General features: G+C 42.6%; 1 protein-coding gene across 1 annotated transcript in view; it reads left to right on the forward strand.

Moving 5' to 3' along the window:
- Positions 1–1,798: 1,798 nt before the first annotated feature.
- LOC139755650 (carbohydrate sulfotransferase 11-like) overlaps positions 1,799–22,382 on the forward strand; it is a 148,338-nt gene continuing 127,754 nt past the window's right edge. The window contains exon 1 of the mRNA XM_071674271.1: positions 1,799–3,256. The gene's annotated coding sequence lies outside the window, so the exon portion shown is untranslated. The remainder of the gene's footprint in view (positions 3,257–22,382) is intronic.

A 22,382-nucleotide genomic window follows, 5' to 3' on the forward strand; every position in this document is an offset into this window, starting at 1 on the left:
TTTGCTGTGCATTTAATGACCTTTAGTTTTACCTGAAACACTCCAGAATTTCTTTTCCCGGCCCTTCCCTCCCCCAACCCCCCTTCCCCACTGCTTAATTGCATGACCCTGAGGTATGATCGTCAAACGCGTATCAAACGGCACATTCTCTCTCTCTCTGTCTCTCTCTCTCTCTCTGTCTCTCTCTCTCTCTCTCTCTCTCTCTCTCTCTCTCTCTCTCTCTCTCTCTCTCTCTTAGGATTTTGACCTTTCTCTTCCATTTTTTATCATCATCCCGCAGGATCTGTGCCACAGCAAATGCGGAATGTAATGTCAGTTCGCTGATGAAAAGAAAAAGGAAAATATATTCTGAAACCCATCCGTGAGGAAGAGTAATATTCTTGACTTCGTTTCGCAAAATCTCGTGTGACGTCAGCTCGCTGATGAAGGGCGTGTTGCAAACCATAATCAGAATTATGGCCATCAACGGCGTAAACCCGATGATGAATCTTCATTTTCAGGGGAAACGGATCATCAAGGAAGGATCATGAAAACATACTCGAATCAAGGTGGTCAGGTCCACGTATAGCAGCAACATGACTGAACGACCATATTTATGCCAGTGATCAGCTACTTCATGAACACGAAGGTCCGACCATGACGGAGCGACCACCGACCGTAAAAACCCTAAGAGTGCAAGGCATTCCAACACTAAGCGGCGTGAGAGGGGGAGAATGAGACATTACCGGCGCCTACGTCTGGGAGGAGGGAAAGAGAGAAGTACGGCGTGGAGGATAATGGCTCAAGGGTTGACAACAAGCCTTAATAGTTGTTTAGTCCGTTTTCTGTTGATTCTACCGCGTATAATTAGAGTTCGTAGAGGTACGAATCATCACAAGGATAGATAGACCAGTTCTTCATGCTATCGAAGTCGCTGTTAGGAATAGAAGAATCTTCGGTGTCTGATCAAACAAGACCCAGCTACGGTATGACTGGCCAAGTGTGTTTGTGTGTTGAAATAAACAATCAAGTGTTTAACGTAAATACAGAACACATACCGTACTCTTTCCTCATCAACGTCGACTTGAAGATCACTCAGATATTCACTGTATTACAAATACTCGCGTATCGAATGCGTGCTACGTAGGAGGAGGGAAGATGAAGGTAAGAGACGATGAAGGGTGATCGGTGCGTCGCCTACCACCAGCCAGCCCACCCGCCCGCCAGCCAGCCAGTCGCCTCGATATTGGAACGTTCTTCCTCCATTAGAGGGAACGATAAGTGTTTTGAAAGGAAATAACGTCAGTGCTTTGGGCTCTTGTGGGAACACTTGACGCTTGAATGAGAGGATCCATGAGGACAGATAGGTTGTTGTAGAGGTGAGTCATATCATTTTTAGTTCTAGATATTATCGAGAAACCTGTCAAACTCGTTTAAAAATAATGCTGTCGGTAAGTGTCTGTGTCCAGATAAATGTTTTATGCTCCTCGCATTTTCTTTTTTTCGTGCTACGTAATTTTCATAATAGAAATTTACATATATGCTTATCAATTCTAACATTTTTTATACCATTTTTTCTCTCTAACAAACTTTCTTCAAGAATCGTGGATGTGTTGGATTTCATTTAAAAAAAAAAGAAAGAAAACGTAAAGAGGGTGATAAATATTCACAAATATTACTGATGGTGTATTTTGTCAGATATCCTCAACACATATCCATATCAAAACGATATAAATTCTAATTAAAGATCAGAACGAGTTCCAGCAGAGTCTAAATGCTTCTACAAATCATGGTACAAAAAAAAAAAATGAAGAGACGTTTCTAATTAAGGCTTCAAATTTCTTGCAGCTTTGACCCAGAAATGCTGATAACCACGAGGAAAAATGGAACGCAATAAGCACCAAGTTGCACGTTCGTGTATGATCACATCCTCAGGGGAGGTGCATGAACTAGGCAGGAGACTTAGTACAACTGTCAGTGTATCTACACAGGAGAGGCGGAGCTTGGACAACATGGGTACACGAGTGTTTCCGGTGTGTGGTGTTCGGGTCTGGCACACCAACGCTAGTTAACAAACATCTACTGGGCTGTTTACGCAGTGAAGATCGAGTGAAACTACCGCTTCGATGGTTCGATGGTCAAACTGCTGGTTGTATTACCCGACGGTGCTTGGCCCCGCCCACCCCTAAGGACAACAGAAGCCTCATACATACCCTCAACTGGCTCGAGGCAAGACGTGTCCACTTCTGCCTTACAGTGTTGCTGTCTGATAAGTTTTGCTTTTTACGTGATGATACACCGGAATGGGGAAAGAAGATAATACGAACCATTATTATATGATTGTATTAACTCGTATATTTTTTTTTCGTGAAGTGCAACAGGCGTGATTGATTTCAGTTGTTTCGTATACGCAGGGAAAATCAACACTCGAGTGATTTAGTCTAACAGAAAGAGAAAAATTAAATTGAAGTGAGTATATACATCAGAAAAGTTTAGTTACTCATTGAATGATAGAAAAAATGTGAGAGTTTTTGGATTTGATTTTCTTGATCGGTTCATTGCTGGCGAATAATGTGGTGAACAAAATTTCAGTGCATACTGACTGGTGAAACACGATGATGGAAATATTCATGCATTTATTGACTGATGAAAACTGAAAATTTTACAGTATATGAAATTCTAATGAAGAATAATGGACAGATTTTGTTACATTTATAAACTGGTGAACAAGACTGAAAAAAATGGTAAAAATTAGTGTTGAATGTAATTCTAAATAGTGATCAGTGGCCAATACACGGAGACAGTTGAACAAGTAGTTGATTATCACAATAACTAAAGCAGAACATAAAAAGATTGCAACATTGATTAACAAGAAATGGCTTGTAATAATTCATTTTCATAATCACATCTAGTGTAACAGTGTGAGTGCTTGCAAAATCTGTGAGATTAATTTTCCAAAGTTTTTAAATTGCTCGTCACCATTGGCTTGAACACTCTCCCACTTGGACATATGTAGGAAACACCTGTACACCGATGGCGTCCTACCACCGCCTATCCTATCCTATATATATATATATATATATATATATATATATAGACCGTGGATGTGATTATACGCGAAAATGCACTTGGGACTTATCGTGTTTCATTTTGCTTCGCGATTACGTGTCGTTGAGAGTTACGTGTAAGACGGAGAGAACGTTGTTTGTGGACAATGCCAGCAACTCAAGTGTATGTTTGGCAGAGGAAGAAAAGACAGCGACCCAAGCGAAAGAAGGTAAGTTGAGATAGTCCATTGTTCCACCGCCACTAACCTGCCCATCACCCATGCAGTAAGTACTACTTGTCTGGTCAGTGGTTACCTGCCACCTACTACCTATGTGTGTGTGTGTGTGTGTGTGTGTGTGTGTGTGTGTGTGTGTGTTATGGGGAAGAATTCTACACTCGTGTGGTCCCGCTTCATAAACTTGTATGTATACATGCCATATCTTTATTCCTACGTATGTATCAGTTTTTCATAGATAATTATCAGTTAATATGATAAGAATATGATGGGAGATAAGGACCAATTTTGTTGCTTTGTGGGAATGGGATAATTTAGATTTTGGTAGATTATTACTTAGATTGTATTCTTACACAATGAATGAAGACGGAGATATATTGATTTAGCAGAAGTATCAATTATCTAGACCTCACAATATGTATGATTTACGATATTCAGTTATGATTGACTAACAATATTCATACATCGGTGTCTCAACAGTGCCCCACAATATTCAGACATCACTGCCCCACAATATTCAGACATCAATGCCCCACAATATTCAGACATCAATGCCCCACAATATTCAGACATCAATGCCCCACAATATTCAGACATCAATGCCCCACAATATTCAGACATCAATGCCCCACAATATTTAGACATCAATGCCCCACAATATTCAGACATCAATGCCCCACAATATTTAGACATCAATGCCCCACAATATTCAGACATCAATGCCCCACAATATTTCAGACATAGAGTTTTCTCAGTAAAAAGAAAAATATATCCACTCGTCTGATTACTTCAGTTTGTTCAGTATCGTCATACTTCAGGTATTACACATTATATTCAATACTCGTGGATCGGTGTAGGGAGTTTCTTTGCAATACCCTCGCGCGTTGCCTTGTCTTGTGAAATGAGATTCTTCTCATGGAATGTTTTCCAATATCTCTACTATGAGACATCTCCTTTGGTGCTTCGATATCAAGAGGGAGTTTTTGGCATTTTGGGTGAACGCAGTCCAGAACCATTGATCAAAATGGTGTTTTGTTTTTCTCTCTGAATGCTTTTCCGAGTCGCTTTTCCTCTGCTCTTTCATCATCATACTCATTACGTTCGTATCTTTGTATATCTTTTACTGGGATTTTAAAAGGGGGAATCTATCGGGAAAAATAATGACAAAGAAAACGCAAGGAACAGTTCATGGAGATTTTTTTTTCAGGAGAGAAAGAAAAAACTTTTAAAAATGGATTATAACGTAATGGAAAACGGAGGAAAGAGGAGTGAGAGAGAGAGAGAGAGAGAGAGAGAGAGAGAGAGAGAGAGAGAGAGAGAGAGAGAGAGAGAGAGAGACCTCGGAGTCGACCTAACATAACCTGTCGCTTGAGCCTCAAATCAGGTAAACTAGATTTGTGACAGATCATCTGCCGGCAAAATGGTGTCATGTTTAAGTGTCATATGGAAGTATTCAGTAAACAGTTCATGTCATAAATCAGGCCAAAACTAAGAATTAGTTCTCTAGTTTGGTCACCGGTGCTTGAGGAAGCACAAAGAACAGAAAGAGAAGATGCAGAGGAAGGCAGCAAACATGCTACCAAAGTTAAGAAAGTTGTAAGAAAGTTGTTATACTTCGAGGCGAGAGGCCATAAATTTTATCCGCCATGGAAGAGAGAAGATTGAGGGTTAACTTGATCACATCATTTAAGTTTTCCTATCCAATTTGGTGATGTCATCAGTGAGCATTTTATCTGTAAGATGCAAAAGTAGAACGACCAGAGAACATAACATGAAATTAAGCAAAATACTTGTTTTGAATAAGCGTTGTGAAGGATTTTCACGATACAAGAGCAGTAGATGACTGCCACAAACTAAGTTATGAAACTGTGAGGGCTAATAGTTTAAGGAAGTTTGATAACTTGTATGATAGTAGAGAATGTTGAAGTGATAGGCCCCCCACGAGTGTATAACTCCCTTTTCCATAGAGTTGAAGTAGATTATTAGACACGCAAGTCCTCGGGACCAGAACCACTTTGAAGACTTAACAAAACATGTTCTCTGGTTTGGATGGGAGGCTTAGAGAGAAAAGAGACGGAAGGGGAGAAAAGAAACAGTGAAAAAGATAAGAGCAAAGAAGATGGAAACATGGTCATCTGGTTGAGCCATGCAAGCTGCTCGTAAACTCAGGGAAAGATGGTTCCCGCATGATATTATCCTCAGGTTGAAGAATTCCAGCTTTTAAACTTACCCAAGGTAAGCCACCTTTAATGAAGGTAATAAAAAGGAAAAGTTAAAAGGGAATTTTAGCTCAGCCCCCAACACTGCTTCTCTGTAACACATCACCTTCCTAGGTAAACACGACAAGGAAGAGAAAATGAGATTCTCTCTGATTTTATTACCATGTTTTAGCTCTGTGTTATCATTTCCTTTACTTCATTTCTCTCTTCTTGATATTTAAAGGTGATTAGTGTAACAAGCTGTGTTGATTAGCACCAGCGTGTTTAGGGTTGGATTCCGTATCACCAATGACGGAAAACGCTCTTCCCATTAAGTGAACCCATAGGCCAGCTTGTCCCTGGGAGAGATCGCTGATACCTTCAGTAAAATTCAGTTAAGCAGGAGAAAGAGTCAGCGCAAAAGCCATGTTACCAGTTATTCCGTATAATGCTATGCGTGCAGTGGCAATCATTGAATCGGTTAAGGGTTGGAAAGATGACTGCACTTTGGAATCCATCTCTTTGTGTCTAAGTAAAGATAACGCCAGGGAAAGTTAGGAAGAGATGCAGACTGAAAAAAGATAAAGATATGCTAAGAAAACTGGCGAGTGATCAGTAAAACAACCAGTGATGTCTCATGTGGGGTATAGCAAATGACATTGTTGAATGGCGTGACGGTCCTGCCAATCAGGCGTTTGGAACACCCAGAAATACTAGCTTAGTGTTGCGGTACTGGCAGTGTTTGATTTGTATATTCAGTTTTGTGATTTGATCGCCTTATTTACCACTTCCATGCGTTATGGCGTAGGAATATCTTTCGCGTATATTTCTTTTACAAATGCCTACATTATTCGCGCCATCATTGTCCTGATAACAATCGTCGTTTGGTTAAAAGCAACTTGGGCATGGAGTGAAAATGAATCGTAGAGACAATATAATTTTGAGAGCTTTTGAGACAAGTGAAGATAACAAAAGAGGATCTGATAATGACACATAAGGAGCCAAGTGAGAACATGTAACTGAAATGAATCGTTTCCTACAGCCTGGCACAGTGGGATCGATCTCAAGCAGCATCATTCATCCTTGAACACTTTACACTTACCAGCATATGAGTCGAGCGCATAGGTTCGAATTCTGGTTGCGGCAGTCGGTCCACAGTCAACCCAGCTGTTCATCCAGCGTTCATATAGCGTTAATGGGATGGCCTTGATTGGGGCCTCAGTGGAGTTGGGAAAGTTTCTTCAACTTTTAAACCCTTTCCCAAGCTCGACCCGGCGGTTGCTTTAAAAAAGAAAAAAAAATAATGCTTTCCCAATTGGCCTGACAGAAAACGGATTACAGAATCTCTTCCTAAGACTTTGGAAACTTCTTCTGTACCATTATGGTTGTAGATCCCTCATACAAACGGGTATTTTTATTAGTCCTCCCTCTTCATATGATATGAAAAATAGTCTTTTTTGAGCAACTTTTTTTTTTTAGCCTTTCATGGCTGAACATTGTCCCTGTCCTTTCTGAGAGGTTCTTCTCCCTCTTCTTCTTCTTCTTCTTCTTCTTCTTCTTCTTCTTCTCCTCCTCCTCCTCCTCCTCCTCCTCCTCTTCCTCCTCCTCCCATCCTTTTTTTTTTTTGTATGGAGCGTCCGAGCGAATTAAAAGAGAAAAAAATAAATGTGTTGTGCCAGCCAGTCTCCGCGGTCAGCGGGTGTGGAAAGGGGAAGGGGGAGAGCGCATATTGTCAGGATACTTCTGAAGGACTGTAGACGAAGAGAGAGAGAGAGAGAGAGAGAGAGAGAGAGAGAGAGAGAGAGAGAGAGAGAGAGAGAGAAACCCGTATGTCTCTCATCTTGTAACCCTGTTTTGCCTTTACCCATTCCTTGCCTCATTTCCACTAACCACCATCCCATTAAACTCCAACTCGGCACCAGTTCCATCTCCTATTGCAGTCCCTGTGTTTCATAAAGTTTCAGTGAAAATCACTTCATATCTGGTTATATTAAGGACGTTAATAACCAAGCTCTTTACAAGCACTGTTTCCTTCGTGGTCATCTTCATGTTCTACCGTAAAGATACCAAACTTTACCTTGTACCGTTTCAGTTGCAAGATATTATGTATATATATATATGTACATATTTGTATTGTACAGTTTTACGTAGGTGTGTTTAGCGTTTACGAATGCCATGTGCCTTTCGTTTGAGAAGGTCTTACCTCACCACCATGTCTTCCTAATAAAGAGCGATCCTCCAATTTACAACCCCGGTATAAGCTAGGTTTGGCTTCCTTCCCTTGTTTACATCCTTGTAGACGTAACTAAACAAAATCGGAGCAATACCTCGATTCTTTATATTTTCTCTCTAATTTCTTATACCATTTCGAAGAGAAATTACATTTCTGGTTTGAGTATAGTTATCCCTTGTGGCAGATCGGTTAGATGTGGCGAGTGAAACTGGAATATATTTTTTTCAACTACTTGCCACATAGACTTCTTCAGGAGAAAGTTTACTTCTCCTGAAGGAGATTTTGTCGACATTAGTCGAGAAAAACAAATTCCCTAACTTTATCTTTCCAACTGTATTTCTTGTTACCTTCAACAAGCTTCGCCTGGTTTGTTACACTTTTAATTGCTTTATGGTGTATCTTAAGATAAGATATCTTATCTTAGGTAAGATATTTACGAGCTCTATGATCGGCGTAATGACGCTCTGCTCTACGTCCTATTTTCCCGGGGGAACAAGCCAGCAGGCAGTTGACGCGATGATTGTGTGTGGTTCCTCAAAACGACTACACGGAGGAGCCTCCCTCCGTCCCTCCCCACACGACTGGTGCGTCACCATGGCAACGTGGACACACCTGCCAGACGCACGAGAGAGAGAGAGAGAGAGAGAGAGAGAGAGAGAGAGAGAGAGAGAGAGAGAGAGAGAGAGAGAGAGACGCTAAACAATAAGGAGCTACTCGCGCGAAGTATATTATCCGAACGCCACGAACAGTCGCTGTGTTCGGAGCCTTGGAAACAATTTGGCTTGGCGATGAACGGCTGGATGGTGGTAGGTCGATGCTCTTTTTTCTTTTTTCTTTTTCGTTAATCTTTTATATTACCCCGATAACTATACAGGATTTATATAGCAGTGTGGGTGTTTTGTATTGTTATGATCTCATTTCAAACAAAAACCAAGATTCAAGCGAGCGATAAGAGGTAAATGTTCACCATGATTATTCCCAACACAAGACTGTTATCATTCCATCAAGGTTCGTTAAGTAACAGTGCGAAACTGGGCTGGTAAAGACGTGTCAAATTATCATAAAATCATATTTTACTCAATTTATCCCGTAAATTCATTATGACGAACCCCTAATGACAATACAACCTCCAAACATTTTCTTTTTTTTTCTCTTTTGGTTTCTGGAAGAGAAACAGACATGCGAAGAAGTTTATATAAATAAAACAAAAGGGTTTCTTCTGAATAATACGCTCCAATTAATCGTATCGTACAGACTCGGGTAAATTGTTTCCTGCGCTGTTGTGTATAATAGTAGGAAGATTGTCAGGTTTCAGTGGCGTTGCTGACTATATGTACGTATATATCCTTTCTATTGTGCTCTAAGAATAAGCCTCCGTCTTCCCGGGTGTCGCCTATAAATAATCTTTCGTTTCTAATCTAGTATTGCCAATAATAAACCCAAGTGTCGTGTCTAGTAGCAGCTGAAAATGATAACTGTTTATCTTCAAACATTTTTTCAAAGATTTATGTTAAATTTCTTAGTTATTGCTGTCGGACAACAAATCTACTTCAGTGCTATAATAGATTATCTATTTTTGCTTGAACCTTTGTGATTTCACAGAGAGTTTTTTGCTGTTGTTGTTGATTTGGCCATTGACAAAGATGATTTGTGTCAGATGTGAAGGGAACAAGGAGAACGGGGAAATCAAATTGCAGATGGAAGGATGGAGGGAAACATTATTGAGCGATCTGGGCCCGAACATGAAGGAGGATGAAAGGTGCGTAGTGGAAAGAGTGAATTGGAACGATGTGGTATACAGGGGTCGACGTGCTGTCAGTAGACTGAACTATGGCATGTGAAGCGTCCGGGATATACCATGGAAAGGTAGGGCTGTGGGGCCTGGTTGAGGGTAGGGAGTTGTGGTATCTGTGCATTACATATGACAGCTCGAGAATGGATCTGAACGAGTGAGGACTGTTCTTCGTCTTGTTCCTGGCACTACCTCGCTAACGCGGGAAACAGCTATCAAGTATCAAAAGCTATATATATATATATATATATATATATATATATATATATATATATATATATATATATATATATATATATATATATATATATATATGCCCATAAAAGAAATCGGAAGCAAAAAGTTTTTCTTCTGGAGGGGGAGCTTAGGAGGAGGCAAGTTTTACAACACATGTTTTAATCCGTTCCCTGGATGCAAAAGTTCCTGGAGCAGCGAGAGATCTGGAAATAGAGCGCGGGAAGCATTTTGCTCAGGTTCATCCAGATTGCTGGAACTGGAGCGACTCGCCACGGAATTAAGAGTTTCAGTCAGGAAATTAACACCGACGGAGCGACTGCTAAATTTGAAGCTTATCTTTGGACATTTATGGAGGTTACTTTTGAGATTTCTCACTATATCGTATAGTCTCCCCGCTCGTGTTGATATTAGATTTGTTTCCCCTGCAGCCATAGCATACAGACACACTATTCCCCCAGGGCTCATATACAACTTGTCGCTTAACCCATCACACACACACACACACACACACACACACACACATTATTCCCCAAATCCGTTTGCCTTCTCCAGCTACAACGCTTCCCTACGTTTGAATTATTGTTTCACCTTCGAATCTGTCTACACCATCTCATCTACCTCAATCCTTCCTTCCCTTAGTGTTCTGCCATCGATACTCATGCTCATTCATGCATCATCCTGCTTCTATCATTTTCTCTTCATTCACACTCTCTTAGCAATGCAAAATGACTACCTCACACAAATATCTATGCTCTCTCACACCCACACAGCCTCTTACGCCCACACTGTATCTTCTGTCCGTATTGCTGGCTGGTGCAGACCTGTTCTTTAATGTATATATTTCCTCCTGCTTCTAACAGGGTCGTCTTTGTTAGTTCGCATCTATCTTCCCGTAATATCAGCTTTATCTTTAAACATTTCTTTCGCCTTTATCATGATTTATCTTATTATCTTCCACATATTGCTCTTTAATATCGTGACCTTATATTCATTTTTCGCATTATGCATGAAGCTTTTTCTTCAATATATCCTTTTTGTTTCTATTTTTTTTTTTTGTTTCATTTTGGAATATCTCCCAATTTCACCCTCAGTAAATAACTTTCCGCATCACTTCTCAGCCATACACACACTACCTGTACCCAATATGGTCCAATAAAGTACAATACCATGATATGAAGATGCACCTTAAAGTCTTTTCTGTTGCATTGTATCCAGTGCTCTTCTGTTATCCTTTCCCTCAAAACCCTTTCTCATCCTGAGCCTCTCATCTACCACAGTCTTTCACCGAATTTCTCCCCCCAAAAAACAATATTTCTGCTATTTCCATGAACCCAGATTTGCGTTCCATTTCTTCATGACATCTCTGTAAAATCCTTGAAAAAGAATGTATGACTCCACCTCTGGTTCTCTTGTATGATAATACGTCTTCTTATTCCCCTTACTTCCCTTTTTCCCTCTTCCTTTCCCTTCTAGCCAGTTCTCTCTACACCCAAGAGCTAACTAAATCTCTTCTCTCTTCCTCTTCATGCGAGAATTGCCAGGCAGTATCTTCCAATAACGCAATACTTCCTGACCTCGCTCGGCACTGGCTGCCGGGAATGGTGGTAATTTGGGTGCCAGTCACAATACGTAAGCGAGATGAAGGAGGAGGCACAGAGGCGAGTGGTGAAGGCAAGGTCGACGAAAAGTATAGGGGAGGGGAAAAGAATAGTCTCGGGTAAAGGAAATGGAGGAAAACGACGGTAGAGGAAGGTATACGTGGGACTACGTGAGAAAAACAGACAATAGAAGGTCCATTGACCCCATGTCTATAGGTTATCTGCTGTTGAACTTTATCTATTCCCTATTTCTCATTGTAAATGAATTAAGCGGAGGATCAATCAGTAAGAGAGAGCTTTCTCCTCACCCTTTGCGCTCTCCCCACCTGTAACAACAACGGACAGGAGGAAAAAGAATGGAATAAATGCCAAGCATTTGTGAAGCAGCCGTGCGTGGATATCAGCAGGGTAGAACGAGAGAGGGGAATAAAAAAATCGTGCTTTGAATTCTTTACCGTACCATGCTGTATGTGATGGGTCGTGAAAATTCTGTTTGGAAGTGCAGAGTGAGACAAAAAGAAATCAGTCCCACGCCACTTGAAATAAACTTGTTATACTGGGGGCCTGATTTTTACAAAGAAAAAAAAAAGTCCTTCAGCGTATATAAACAGTTTTCGTGTCCATCTTTGGACTGTAATTTAAGAATATCTTTTTCCTCAAACTGTACGTATACGTCCCATGTATCGTCTTTAAACCTTCAGTCTACGGCAGACTTCAACCTCGTCTCTCTTGAAACTTTCCATTAGTTACTGATGGTATTTACACGCCACAGAACATCAGTATTATGTACTTATAACTTTCACACGGAGGGAAATTCTTACTCAGCATCGAATGGTTCATTTTACGAAGCTCCTCACTTCGCACACATACCACATAAGTTCTGAGGCTCTGGCGCGCCAAGCTTCGTCTACCGGGTCTCTGCACTTACCATAGATTTCCTACACTCCATCAGCATATCTTGGTGGTAAGCTGGGCTACAGTTGGCAGCTTAAGGTGGTACATAACTTCTCCACAGCTTCCTTAGCTTCCTTAACTTTCCTAAGTTAATCTGTCGTCCGCGTCTACAGTGCCTTGCCTTTCATATCCTGCGAAATATCATCTTCTTTCCTTATCTACAGGACTGAAAAACTACTACTCTTTCTATTCTACTGGTACAGTTAGTTTTCTCATGTTGTTGAGTTTGTCCTCACACATCTTCTACCATCTTTCAGATGAAATGAGAGTTCTCCTACACCACCATTTTTCACCTTTCGTTGAGGTACGCCCATTTTTTTCAACTCTTATCTCGATCGAAACACCAGTATGTAGCCCACCCGTGTCTTGACCTATAATATCTCTTCTCCCAGCAGCCAAGCCTCTGTTGGTCCATCTTCATTGTCTGCAATGGGTCGTCTCTGTCAATTAGATATTCAAAGCTCAACTCGCCTCGCCTCGCCCGCCGCCCCTAGAATACGAGAGCATCGTTTCTCACAGAGTCGGTGATGTCAGTCCTCTATATAATCGGGTCAGCTGCTTTGAATCCCCCCGTCGTGGGTGCCTTTAAAGTACTCTCTCTCTCTCTCTCTCTCTCTCTCTCTCTCTCTCTCTCTCTCTCTCTCTCTCTCTCTCTCTCTCTCTCTCTCTCTCTCTCTCTCTCTCTCTCTCTCTCTCTCTCGTTCCAGATCTACTAAGGGGGAGGTGGTGATTCGAACATACTTTATAAGCCTTAGGCTAGACGTTCCATCCATCTCTCCAGCTCGGGAGAAGCGAGCCATCTTCCCCACTCGCTCTAAGGCTAGGCAAGTCTCCCCTGGCGAATCCACGTCACAGAAGTTCGGAGTGAGGCTAGACTTTTTTTTTTTTTCCTCTTTGTGGTGAAAAGGAAAAGAGAAAAAAAAAAAAAGAAGCACAGAGCAAAGCGTGTCTTTGTATGCAACCGGCTTAGGATAAAGGTGAAGGAAGTAACGAGAGAGAGAGAGAGAGAGAGAGAGAGAGAGAGAGAGAGAGAGAGAGAGAGAGAGAGAGAGAGAGTGAATGGGAGGTAGCGGCTGTGTGGTAGGCAATGATGGACAGGTGAAGAAAAAATATTTGTGTAGTGAGGGAGATGATGGAACAAAGAAGGGTTTAGTAAGTATATATCCGAACATTTAGTGGTGGAATGTGGCAAGAGTTGTGTGCGTACGTGTGTGTCAGTAAGCAAGCGTCAAAGAAAATATATATATTGACCGAACGAGTAAGTGTATTTCTACTCCACCTGAGCTTAGTATTGCAGCTCATGGTCCATATTTCAAACCCAAGAGACCCCATGCTGGTGACCTATCATTTTTATCAAGATTCATTTACATTTCACAACTTTTCTACAAACGTTTTTACTCGAGTGATGATAAACATCTTTATTGTCGCAAGTTTGTTGTTGTTTCCCCGCAAGGTGAGGGATTGCTCCTTCATCCTTTGGGGTGGGAAGTTCATCCCTCCACTGCTGTAGCCACACATGAGACTGGAAGCTACTGTGCCAAAGCCCTCCTTCCACCTTTCGTTAATGGTGTTTAGTCGAAAGCAATGGAACACCCATGGGAAAGCTGTGCACTCGTATTCTCTCTCTGAAAACTGAGTTATAAACGAAAATTGGTACAAGTAAAGGTGTCTGATTTCATTAAGAACACTATGTTGCAATAGATGGTGTTGCCATAGACGGTAGAGATGCGTAGATCTTGTTAATATCTTGTGGTAATACAATAGACGGTCGTTATTCCAATCAAGTCGACGTCCCCGTCTTCATTTTCCTTTGTAATATCACCCATCACTTGCCTTTGGCTAACCCGAGCTACACACTCATATGCATACCTTGAGAACCACCTCACAAGAAGGATTTCGTATCCTTCCTTACTCAAGTAGACGAGAGGCGAACTAACCTGGACAGTTTTCCTTAACCCTGCATTGTGTTAACGAAAACCCTCCCATCTCCTCGAGCTCTGACACCGTTCCTTCCCTCCTCGTTCCTCTTCCTCTGTCTTCTCTATCAGCTGCTTCCTCCTCCCTTTTCCTTCCCCGTCACCACTCTCGCCAATCTGCATGACTATACCACTTTGTCTCTCAAGTGGTTTAGGCAGGCAGGCAGGCAGGCAGGCAGGCAGGCAGGCCATGCAGCAAGAGAGAGAGAGAGAGAGAGAGAGAGAGAGAGAGAGAGAGAGAGAGAGAGAGAGAGAGAGAGAGAGAGAGAGGTACGACCGTTCCCAACAGAGCTGTTGTCGACTCTGTACCCCCAACACCGTTTTCAGTCCTCAGAGTTCTCAAACCGTCTGGCTTTTCCTGATCTTTTTTTTTTTCTTCCAGTCCTGCTGTTGCTGCACTTCTCCCTCCGTATCCCGTACCCGAGGGTGAAATATCATACAGACGGGTGTTCGAGAGTTGTCTCAACACAGGGGTAGATCTCTGCCAACCTGAGGTTTTTCAGACCGTGAAAGACAAAAGGCAAAGTAGAAAGTGGTGGTGTGGAGAGAGAGAGAGAGAGAGAGAGAGAGAGAGAGAGAGAGAGAGAGAGAGAGAGAGAGAGAGAGAGAGAGGGGCCTTTTGATTTATCATTGTCTCTCCATTTACATGAATTAGGAACTGAAGATACAGTTACCATCCTCCACCGGGATATCCTCGCTGTAATTCATTAAGTCCTCTGTAATCTGGTTTTCCCTCCATGGACTCGCGTGTAATGAGATTTGCCGTCGTGTTCCCAATGAAAGATCATGCCAGGGAGAGTTGACTTCGCTGCCCAATGGCGTTGGAGACTGGATTCATGAAGGTCGTTGAGCTATCTCAAGTGATGCCTGAGGGGCAGAGGAGAATATACAGTGTGGATGTTGGCTGGTTGAAGTGCTCGTGGTGTTGAGGGAAAGAAGAAGTTAGTCGTTTGTTGGATTATTCCAGAATGGGAACGTAATCATGTCAGAAGAGGTGTGCGTACCGTCTCGATCCTGTGGTTAGGGAAGGTCCTGAATCATTGCCGCCAGGGATATGAAGGAGATTGAGAGAGTAGGGCCATTCAAGTACACTTGTAGTTGAGGGAAAGTTTTCCCCTCACTAGAATGATGATGGGCGAAGGTATGTGTAGAAGTGTAAGTGATGAGAAGGGGGCACGTTAAGACATGGATGATGTATAAGATTGAATCCATAAATAAGAATATCAAAACGATTGAATTTCTTTCATGCAAAGGAATGCAAACAGTAACAGACCACAGGGTCCTTTCGAGACTTTATGCGTGATAAACAAGAGACCAGATACATGGAGAGTAGTGTGGACAGAGTGGAAAAGGAAGCATATAAGTGGGAAAGCTTGTAACTCTTATAACATCAGAGACAAATAACGTAAACTGTAGACTTAATGGGAGATATTCGTCTCGTCTGTTTTCAGAGGGATTAATCGTGTCGCATTTCCGCCTCTGCTTTAAGTAAATCATAACATGATCATTGTGCTAACAATCTGAACCGAGGAAGAACAACTTTGATGTTTTAGATAAAAAAAGAATGAAAAAGATTTGCTTGTGTGGCTATGAGTCTACATCGAGACAGACCTCAACTGATCGATATATATGTATACTGTGCGTCTCACCGACCCACTTTACCCTTCCCATTATTTCTCTCCGGCCATTATGGACCATTTACTCCTTCCTAGACCTGTAGTTAACACTGGGTACCTTCCTTACTCTGCCTCGCTCACACACGTTTCCAGGCGCTAAGACAAGTTAAAGTCGTCAGTCATGAGAGCAGTCGAAGATGAGATCGATCTGGCTCATCGAAAAAAAGATTCTCTCTCTCTCTCTCTCTCTCTCTCTCTCTCTCTCTCTCTCTCTCTCTCTCTCTCTCTCTCTCTCTCTCTCTCTCTCTCTCTCTCTCTCTCTCTCTCTCTCTTTCTCACATAACACTTGACAGCGGGTAACTCACACGACTCGTTCTTTGCAGAATTTCGTCGTAAATACTTGTAAATAAATAATCCCGCCTACATTTAAAGAGAATAATTCATAATAATGTAATACGGAAATGTTTTACGTTAACAGATTCTTAATTATTCAGTGAACGTAACTTATAATTGAATCTTTTAAGACTGAAATAGCTACGAAACTCCTGGATTTTATCATCAGAGTCTGAATAAATGTAATTTATGACCACAGTTAGTTACCAAAGTCGAACAAAAGCAGATACATATTCTGTTTCCCACCCTTGTACACAGAGCACAAAAAATGAGCTTTACACTTCCGAAGTAATATGACATAAGGACGAAAAAATATGAGAACCTACGAACCTCTTCAAGTTAACAGGGGATCATTCTGAGACCTATCGTTCACTGGTGAATGGATAATTTTTTTGCTGTGTGTACATCAGATCAGTCAGAAAGCATACGATCAATTTGTCTGATAAAGTCAGCCTTTCATAATATCTTGGCTATTCATCAGAATATCAAGATAAAATGATAGCAAAAGAAATCGTTTAGAATAATATTTTGGCTATCTTTTTTTTAAGGAGGTAGGATGGGAGAAATGCATCAAAAGATTCATATATAACTTCTCTTATTTTCTGTGTTCGTCGTCCCAAATATTTACGTGAGCAGACAGGCTATTTTCCAGGGCTTTGTTGTTTCTGAAGGAGCTTGGACCACCTTAGCCTAAGGTGGTGGTGGCCCTTTCGTAGGTAACAATGATAAGCTGCTCAAAATGTGGAAAGTAGGAAGGGAAAAAGGAGGATTTGCTAGGCCTCCTCTGCGGATTTTGCCTTCATCGTTGCACGGCCGTTTTCTACAACACTGCTATTACGGTCTTTTCCTCATGCACTGTATACAAGTACTGCGATATCCAGAAGACTGTATTGATACACCAGTATATATACTCCCATGGGGCAGTAACAGCTACTAATTTCGAAGACACCAGTGTTGCGTAATGGTGTTAAACTTAAGTGTTTATATACACAAGTTTGTAAGTCTTTTATGAGTTGCTCCGATTGCCAACGTTGTTTGAAAACATTCTTAACGGGGAGGCAACCCTCACGACCAGTTCCCATGGCGCCACCTGTGACAGACCTGATTAATTATGAAATCGGGATGTGAAATCCTTGCTTCTTGCCAGAACAGAGACCTTACAGTTCAGAGAATACTCCAACATCTTCCAAAACAAACCAGGTTACAGCAGTCTAGTGAAACATGGAATTCAGGTACTACACCTTTGCATCTATAAGAGAGAACAGTTGTTTGAATGTGGTCGAGTATAGGGCCAATGCGAACGATCCAGCCCGTTCAATTCACTGTCTCGATTCGACCCTGGAAAACTGTTTGAATATCCTGCAGCCATAAGAATTTTTCAAGTGAACAGAAGAAGAAGAATATCTGTTTATATTTCTCTCCTGGGTACCCACTCAGCTAGCGAACATGAACACCTTCCCTACAGGAAGACGTAATATCGAACGGATGTGCCAGGGTATCCACGACACACATACACACACACACACACACACACACACACACACACACACACACCTGATGCACGAGAATATCTTGTTCTCAACTGTCGCTCATTGGCATCCTCTCTGTTGATGACTGAGTGCCTCTTCACAGGTGCTGATAGGGCCATCTACCAGCAGGTTGGCTCAAGAGGAACCATTAACTTAACTAGTTCCCAAAATTTTTAGACGTCGGAGCCAACATAGACCGGAACCAGCAGCCTGGGGAACTTTACTCTCACTCTCCTGTCCAAACTTTAGACAGCGTCGTCGCTTGATTAGGACATTATGTGCCCACCGTGTGGCCTTCCCCTGGGGTAGGGTGGATGTCAAGAGGGTCTGGATACAGTCACACATCTCAAGTCTTAAATCTAATATGATCAGCGTTAGAAATAGACGTTGTATTTGCACGTCGAACTCTACAAATGATCTGTGATGTCTTGTCATTCAGTACTGTACCCTTCTTTTGCATAATTGCGTCCATCTTGATGGGTGATTTACGCCAATGGGATTTCTGAGCACGAAGGGAATTATCTTAATTGGAAAATTAAGGCCTGCTGATAATTCAGACACATTTTCCCCCCAATTTCTTTAAAAATTAACGAGAGATACCAACCCTTCCTACTGAGAAATCCCCAATCGTAAAGCAGATAATTTATTCAATGGACTCTTAATCGCAGTTGCAATAAGGATCAAGAGTGTAGATCCCTCATATACTCGACTGATAAGGGAGGTTGTGGTCACCCATCCAAGCACTAACCAAACCCAGCGCTGCTTAACCTCGCTGATCGGACTAGAGAGTTCTCGTCTCCTTTGCATCTTTTTCTGTACTCGTAAACCATCTTTTTTTAATTCAATCTAGAAATAAGAAAATCTATGTCCTAAGAATATGGAATGTCAGGGTTCCACACTCACCACCGCTCCTAATACCAATGACCGAACTGCAGTTGCCAATTCCTCGACAATTTGTCGATACGTGGACGACGGGGACGGCCATTCAGCTGGTATTGGTAGATGACGTCTCTCGTTTGCTGGACCATGAGCAAGCTAAGGCATGTCAGGAATTGGGAACAACACTGGGAATATCAGTCAGTATATATAATTTACCCATGGACCAATTTCTATGAAAGAGTCGTAGTGGTATTACCCTTCTTGACCTTTTCTAAAGGCTCCTGCAACCCCAAGGCTGCGCTACTTCCAGTGGCAGGGAAATGTAGACTCCTTTTGGAGTTCCATCAAGAAATAACAACTCTCAAATTGGTATCACTGTGGTTGACCACTGTTGGCAGGAATGATCGATCATCTGGTGGAGAATTCCCATGGATTTCCAGTGAATCGAAAGAAAACGGAAAGACTGTCTGTGCTTTAGGAAGAAGCTTCAGGGTACAAAAAAGAGAGAAAAATCTCCCAGCTTACTCCCCGACGCAGTAGTTATGGAGTATCTTTTTTAGTAAGAGATGAGTAGTTTAATGACGTGATCCAACCCATAACGTTGGCCAGAAGTTTTAATGGTCCATTAGAGGGCGTTGAATGGAAAAACCCTAAACAAGCTAGTAAGTCGAACTTTCCCAGCTGTTATTTCAGAGTAATGTATGCACCTCATGAATAGGCGATCACTGGGAATGCAAGAAACCAGGTTAATGGTGTGTGTAAGACGAGCGAAATGTGGCGTTACCAGAGTAAGGAGTTGGAGAAGCAAAGGAACGAATGGACTGAGAGGTGAGAGAAGTGATGAATTAGCGATGCTACGAACTAGCTAAACGAGATGGATCTGCGAAGTGAGGAATTGATTTTGGTAAGGAGTTAGTGAAGTGTGGGGTTTTAGTGAGGTTAAGTGCGAGGAAAGTGAAGAACTGGAGAAAGGAGAAGTTAGTAAAGGCATGAGCTAATGAGATTAGGAATCAGCGTACTGATGGGCTTTAATGGAGAGAGAGGAGCTAGGATGTCGCAGACGGAGTTAACAAGGGTGGAGTTAGATCAGGTTGAGGCATTAGCGAACGAGGTCCTCAGCTCTGGTCCTCCTCTCTCGAGGATTTAAGAGAAACTTTTGTCGTAGTCTTCGACATCTCCAAAGCATTTGCCGGAGCGAGGCGTAAGCCTTCACTTTTTCAACTACTTTTGTTTTCTCATCTTCTCTCTGTGTTCCTCTACGCATACTTTCCACCGTAGTAGTCGGTGAGGAAGCGGTGGTTCTCCTCCTCTTTCCCTCAATTCGTACCTGTGCAACACCACGAAACGACAAAAGCAGTAACCTAGTTAGACTTAATTGTGCTAAAACTCAATTTCTCCCTGTAGCGCCATATAGAAATCGTTCGTTGCACTCTGCCCAATTCCAAAACACCACAATTCAACCCTGTGATAACACGAACACGTTAGGCATCCCCGTATCGTCCACTACCTCCCTCACCCAAACTCCACACAGTCAACTGCTTTTCCCCAAAGTTTGGGGGGGGGGGTTGTATGTACATGTGTTGTATTGATTTCAGACACGAACAGTTATTTCACATTTCCAGGGGTTTTATTTGCTCAAAAATGAGTACTGCTCAACACGTCCGGGATGGCCCATCCTCCACACTGTTGTTCACCTGAGGGAAATGAGGAGTCAATCGTCCCATTAGTTCTTCTGGCATCATCCACATTCGCCTATCCTCTTCCGTACGTTGTGATGTTGTTACTGCTGCTGCTGCTGCTGCTCTCTCTCTCTCTCTCTCTCTCTCTCTCTCTCTCTCTCTCTCTCTCTCTCTCTCTCTCTCTCTCTCTCTCTCTCTCTCTCTCTCTCTGTGTTCTAGAGGTAACATTTTTGTCCACTGACCTCGTAAGTTGTCTGTTTGAGTCTCCCCGACCCTGAGGCTTGAACCCGGGGCACGAATTTTTTTTTTTCTTTTTGACTGCTGCTTCCCACAGTTTGTATTTGGAGACCAGCTACTCGAGGATTGGCCGTTATGACACCTTCTTCTTCCTTGGAATAGGTCTTCTGTGGAAGTCTACATTGTTTCGTGTTCCTCTCCTCCCATGATCTCTAGTTTGAAGGGACAGGTCTACAGCCACCTGCAGATCCCTGATTAGTTTCTATTTCAATTTCTATAACTTTTACGCGTCCGAGATGGTCTTTGACTCGGGAATGTTTTGCCCGTCGCATGACGGTAAGGAGCTGGCGAGATGAGGAAGAATAAGACACATGAGTTATGAGTAGAGTGAGGATTCAGGCAGTCGGACGCATGTGAGCTAAAAGCAAAGAGAAGAGAAAATATCTGAAGCTTTGGGATGCTAGGAAAAGAGACGCTGAAGAGGTGAAGCGCCAGGAGAGTGAGAGGTCTGATAAAGAAAGTGTGTGGCTGGGAGAGGATTTAGACCAGAGTGGATTGTCCCTGGGTGGAGTCACTGAGGTGAGGAAGCTGACGAGCCAAGGACCGCACGTTGCCGCGAGCGGACTACTGGTGCGGCGCGCGTCTTAGCCCGCACCGCCCGCTCGGCTGCCGCCTTGTTTGCGGAGGAGAGGGAGTGACGTTTACATACAGGGGTTCGTGTGTGGCGGGCGGGGGGAATGAGGTCACTGGAGTGTGGTGTGTGTGTGTGTGTGTGTGTGTGTGTGTGTGTGTGTGGGTGTGTGTGTGTGTGTTGTGTAACTGGTGACGTGTGGTTATATGTTCTGCTGTTCGGGTGACAGTTGGCTGGCGTTGTGAACGAGGATTTTGATACGTCAGGTTGGTTGGTGTGGGTGACCTTTGGAAGATAGTGGGGGTGTGTGGGTGGCGTCTCCTGGTAGGTGGTGGAAAGGAACGACAACAGAGCTCGTGTGAAGGAGGAAGGGGTGTAGAACCCGTCGTGTGTGGGTGTGATCCTGGGGTCGTCGTGACTCGTCGTGTGTGGGTGTGATCCGGGGGTCAATGAATGGACGTATACGGCTGGCAATATGTGGTTGGATAAAAATATCCCAAAGCCATACATATATGTACATATATTTCGAATTTGGTTCAGGTTCAGAGGCTATGAGGCCTATAAATGCATGCATCGTGTCAGAGGTGTGTAAGATGGGGCTGTGTGGGAGTGTGGAGGTGTTATTGATAACGAGTCAGTGGAAATATGGTTTGTAAGGCGTGTGTGTGTGGAGAGATGAGCTGAGGGACTAGGAATGTGGGATAAGCGAGTGGGAGTTTCTTGGAATTGTGTGCCTAAGTATGATTTTCGTTTCTGCTGGACTGTCGGCGGTGTTTTGGGATAAGGTACCGTGGACAAGTGTCAGGGTGTGAGTCAGATGTAGTCATTTTGAGATCGTAGATCAAGTTGCGTACTTGGCTCTTGGTGTCGCTTTGGCTTACGACATTATTCCTCGTACTGTTCATCCTGGTGAAGGGACGTCCTTGTGATTGAGAAACTGAGTATCACAGTGCCTAGGTGTTGAGTGGGGTCAGTTTCCGTGGCTACAAAACGTAGCATATGCTATGGGTGCTACTATGAGCGTGATTCCTGCGTAGACCGGAGTACTGTACAGCTTATGTATGGACTTCATGTATGTAAATATCTAACCTCCAGTTACGTACTTAACTACGGTCACGGTCAATTAAGGCACGAAGGACGTCGTAGGATTTACGAGGAATTATGTGTT

Source organism: Panulirus ornatus, chromosome 19 (assembly GCF_036320965.1).
Source record: "Panulirus ornatus isolate Po-2019 chromosome 19, ASM3632096v1, whole genome shotgun sequence".
In the NCBI taxonomy this organism is placed as follows: Eukaryota; Metazoa; Arthropoda; class Malacostraca; order Decapoda; family Palinuridae; genus Panulirus; species Panulirus ornatus.